We start from the raw sequence: 5,512 nt of genomic DNA on the forward strand, positions 1-5,512 counted from the left end.
TCTTTCTACCAACTATTCATTGTGGTCACCTGTAAAAAGTGATCAGCTAAGCCTTAGGCTGTGCAGATAATCATGCTGCATGCCATATTGAGTGCTGGTTTGTAATAATCTAGTTTGGGAACCTCTTATTAATGTCTTGTATTTTGATTTTTACCCTGTGCTTGAGTTACCTGTGCCCTGTACCCTCACATTAGTTGAATATTTTCAGAATGGTGACAGTGACTTCTCCTGCTGTTGTTCAGTTTTGTAACTGTCCAGACAAAATAAATACAATAGTTAAAGCTTCAGACTTAAACATTTCTTTGCAGATGAATCACAACACACACACACACACACACACACACACACACACACACACAAATTTTATAGTCCATTATGTAAACAATGTGGTGCATAGTTCATTTCAGTAGTTCAGTGTTCCTTTCTAGCTGCCCAAATATATTGACATTATTACTCAAGAGCTGACTGAACCTGTTAATCACCTCACAGGTATTCATTTGATGTGGTTCGGATTGTGATTTCACTGTTCACAAGAGCTGCTGTGGCTTACCTTTTTTTCTTTTAAGTCAGAAGCATTATGTTGGTTTGGATTTACATGAAAGGAAATAAAGTGGCTGTATATGTTATCATCCTATAGTGTTTGAGCATTCATAGTGAATCAATAACAGTTTCTGGCCCAATTTAGTTGAATCCATGTCAAATGTTTTGTAGCTTTGTGTAAGATTTTTGTTTTGGAATATAGTTAGAAGTCGCAGCAGATTTGGGTATATTGTCTTGTCCACAATGAAAATCCATTTCTTGGAAACAATATTGAAAGGAATACAATAACAAAAGAACTTGGGTGTGATAAAAGCAGCCACAGGTGCCACATGATTGAACCAGAGAGTTAAGGTGACGAATCAAGGGCCTGTGAAATTAGTAATGTGATGGAGTTAGTGAAGCAAGGTCTTTAAGACAGTAAATGGCTGAGAACAGGGAGAGCACGAGCCTGAGAGAAAGAAAAAGGGGGGGGGGGAGGGGGCATGGGTTGTAGAAACTACACTACATCACAAGAGACCAGTGAAGGGCTTAGGGCATCGACCACATAAGGAAAGGCTCCCTATTTCCTACACTCTACTGCTGAATACATGAAGAACAATGCGCAAGGATAGCTACTGAGGCAAAGAGGTGTTTGACATTATGTGTTTCCAGGGACAGGCTTGGTCAATGGGGAAAACAAAATGAAACTCCAGGGCCAAGCATCCTCAGATAGTCAAGGAGGAACCAGTTACAGATAAAGTGAGTCAGATGTTTTAATAAGTAACTAACTACTGGGAAGTAGTTACAGAACTGCGAGGCTTTGCAGGTCATTGATTTTGAGGGTTCCTTTAACCCTGTCGCTGCTGTGGGTGTGTGTCCACGTCCGGCTACACCTTTCCCCAGGTGTTGTGGACATGTACACATGCAGTGTTGCCAGTTTGGTGATACTTAAAGCTCCCAAAAGCTGTTTAAAAAGTCACCATTTTTAATGCAAATATCCCAATGTAAAACAAATATAGAAACAAATAAAATAACAAATTTCATGTAAGACTTCATGTTATGTTTAAATGAAATTGATAATGATAATCATATACTACCTAAAATGAAGTGTTTTCTAAAACTTACTTACATCAAGTCGTCATCCTCACTTCCATACTCCTCCATTCTTGAAGATGACTGATGAGATCCTGCTGCTCCATTGTCAGGAGCAGACTGTCTGATGTAACTTGACATTGTACCTATGGAATCCAACATGGAGTCTGGTGGTTCATAATAATTGACAACACTTTCCTGTGCACTTCAGTCCACTTCTTAATGTAAGAATTGAGTTCAGAGTATTGATATTAATCCTGTTATGCAATTATGGATTCCGTAGAAATGTTGGAACACGTGAGGCAATACTGACCATACGACTTATCTTAGAAAATAGATTAAGGAAAGGCAAACCTACGTTTCTAGCATTTGTAGACTTAGAGAAAGCTTTTGACAATGTTGACTGGAATACTCTCTTTCAAATTCTTAAGGTGGCAGGCGTAAAATACTGGGAGCGAAAGGCTATTTACAATTTGTACAGAAAGCAGATGGCGGTTATAAGAGTCGAGGGGCATGAAAGGGAAGCAGTCGTTGTGATGGGAGTGAGACAGGGTTGTAGTCTCTCCCCGATGTTATTCAATCTGTATATTGAGCAAGCAGTGAAGGAAACAAAAGAAAAATTCGGAGTAGGTATTAAAATCGATGGAAAAGAAATAAAAACTTTGAGGTTCGCCGATGACATCGTAATTCTGTCAGAGACAGCAAAGGACTTGGAAAAGCAGTTGAACGGAATGGATAGTGTCTTGAAAGGAGGATATAAGATGAACATCAACAAAAGCAAAACGAGGATAATGGAATGTAGTCGAATTAAGTCGAGTGATGTCGAGGGAATTAGATTAGGAAATGAGACACTTAAGGTAGTAAAGGAGTTTTGCTATTTGGGGAGCAAAATAACTGATGATGGTCGAAGTAGAGAGGATATAAAATGTAGACTGGCAATGGCAAGGAAAGTGTTTCTGAGGAAGAGAAAATTGTTAACATCGAGTATAGATTTAAGTGTCAGGAAGTCGTTTCTGAGAGAATTTGTATGGAGTGTAGCCATGTCTGGAAGTGAAACATGGACGGTAAATAGTTTAGACAAGAAGAGAATAGAAGCTTTCGAAATGTGGTGCTACAAAGAATGCTGAGGATTAGATGGGTAGATCACGTAACTAATGAGGTACTGAATAGCATTGGGGAGAAGAGGAGTTTGTGGCACAACTTGACTAGAAGAATTGGTTGGTTGGTAGGACATGCTCTGAGGCACCAAAGGATCACTAATTTAGTATTGGAGGGCAGTGTGGAAGGTAGAAATCGTAGAGGGAGACCAAGAGATGAATACACTAAGCAGATTGAGAAGGATGTAGGCTGCAGTAGGTACTGGGAGATGAAGACGCTTGCACAGGATAGAGTAGCATGGAGAGCTGCATCAAACCAATCTCAGGACTGAAGACCACAACAACAACATGCAATTTTGATTTCACAAAGCTCATTTAATTGAAAACCTTTCCCACTTAAATTGTAAGACAGCAAAAGTTGTGAAAGGAATTCATGCCTATGGAATCTTTGTAAACACCTACTTCAGCCCAAAAATCCACTGTATTACTTGTGTTGTGCCATTTTATAAATTGATATTCCGTCACTGTCTGATGATGGATGCAGTTACATCAGCCTTAATATTACCATATGTTTCAGGTAATTCAGTAATCAGTTCTTTAAGAGATTTGAGAACCTTATTTATAGAGAATATGTCCCCCCCCCCCCCCCCCCCCAGGATGTTCATGCTGTTAGGAAGCCTATTTCCTGCTGCGCAGAGTGGCCGCGCGGTCTAGGGCACCATGTCACAGATTGCGCGGCCCCTCCCTTGTGTGTGTGTGTGTGTGTGTGTGTGTGTGTGTGTGTGTGTGTGTGTGTGTGTGGGGCCATTGGCCGAAAGCTTTTAGTGTGAAAATTTTTTTGTTGTGCCTATCTGCGACTCAGCATCTCTGCTATTTGGTGAATAAAATAAGTTGTAGGTTTGTAAAACCAAAAAGTCAATATTTCTTAGCAATGTCTCTTCCGTTGCATGAGATTGCTAACTACAGTTAATTACAGACACAACGCATCATAATCAGGCATGGTAAGTTTAAATATCATTTCAGCCTCTCATATGCACTATTGTTTATCTCTGTGTTTACGGAAACATTGTCAACCATGACCCCAATCATATTTTCTGGGTTAAGCTTGACACTCCAAGAAAGCTTTTATTGAATGAACAATGGCTTCAGCTCTGCCACATTCTAATTCCACCAATTGCATTGAGACGCTGAAATGGCGTATACAAACGCCAGTTAATTATGTAATGGATATATCTTTTGATTAATTGAAAATTAAGCTGAACCCATTTTCACCAAAATCTTTACTCAACATTTCCAAAAAGTGTGGACCTAACATATTTATGAAAATTTCTCTGCAATTAGTTCTGTGTAAGTGGTGTTCTCACATATTTGCTAACTGAAAACTGTTTTTTTACATAATTCTGATGAGTGATTATATAAAAGAAATGAACTGTGTTCAGCAATGAACGTGCAGATTCCTGCTTGTGATGATTTATTGGCATTTGTTTTAAACAGAAGTTCCATTGACGAGAACTTCCGCAAGGTTCGCAAAATTTGCTGCATTTTAACATGCTCTGCAATGTCTGTTAATTTTGCACTTGCAGTAAAGACTGTTGTTGTAACTTTCTTACTTGTTTCGTTTTTAGACTAGAATGAGGGAGTTCAGAGTGCTTCATATGTGGTGGAATACAAGAGGGAATCATGTTCATCTACTCAACAAAGCTCTTACTGATTATATGAAGATGGTATGTCCGAAAGAACAGATACCATTATTGATGTTGCAGCACTCGAAGAATGAAATTACAATGAAATCCAGACCATTAGCTGCTTACTGGCTTTGATAAATATCAACGGGGACAGATGAAAATGTGTGCCCCAACTGGAACACGAACCTGGGATCTCCTACTTACATGGAAGACGCTCTAGCCAACTGAGTCACCGAGAACATATAGGATATTGAGACTACAGGGACATACCTCTGGCATGCTCCCCGTGAGACTCGCCCTTCAATCTTACTGTCCACACACTACATCTGTAGTGCTGAATGTGTCCGAAAGAACAGATGCCATCTTCATATAGATCAGGCTTACCGGCCTATGATCTTCTTCAATGCGCATGCACTCACATTGCTCAAACTCTTACGGTAATTGGTAGATTGACTACCGAAGTAATGAGTATAGTGGGCTGGGGCACTACTAATGTACTGTGTGGACAGTAAGATTAAAGTGTGCGTCTCTTGGGGAGCATGCCAGAGGTAAGTCCCTGCAGTCACAATATCCTCTGTGTCCTTGGTGGCTCAGTTGGATAGAGTGTCTGCCATGTAAGCAGGAGATCCCGGGTTCAAGTTCCAGTCAGGGCACACATTTTCAACTGTCCCTGTTGATATTTATCAACACCTGTAAGCAGCTAATGGTCTGGATTTCATTGTAATTTCATTCTTACTGATTATTGTTGGTATGTAAGCTGAGTGCTAACATCAGAAATACAATGAAATAAGGCTTACTCAACTCTTACAATGGAAAGAAAGGTTCTTTCTTTCCCCTCATGCACTAAAGAATCCACAATCTCAAGAGAGGTATTTATACATATTTTCTCCAGATGCCTCTATATTATTGTAAAAGTATTATAGAAGTACCACTATAGAGTATAATTTGGGAGTTATGATAGTGGAAAAATTTTGAAATTTTCCTTAATATATCGAAGCAGACACCCCCCCCCCCCCCCCCCCCCAAAAAAAAGGCACCAATACCAAACATGAATTTTAGTCACTGCTGTGCTTGTCAAATACCCCATATTTACCATCTTTTCCTCCAAATTGACAACAC

The sequence above is a fragment of the Schistocerca cancellata genome, chromosome 2 (assembly GCF_023864275.1).
Source record: "Schistocerca cancellata isolate TAMUIC-IGC-003103 chromosome 2, iqSchCanc2.1, whole genome shotgun sequence".
Taxonomy (NCBI): Eukaryota; Metazoa; Arthropoda; class Insecta; order Orthoptera; family Acrididae; genus Schistocerca; species Schistocerca cancellata.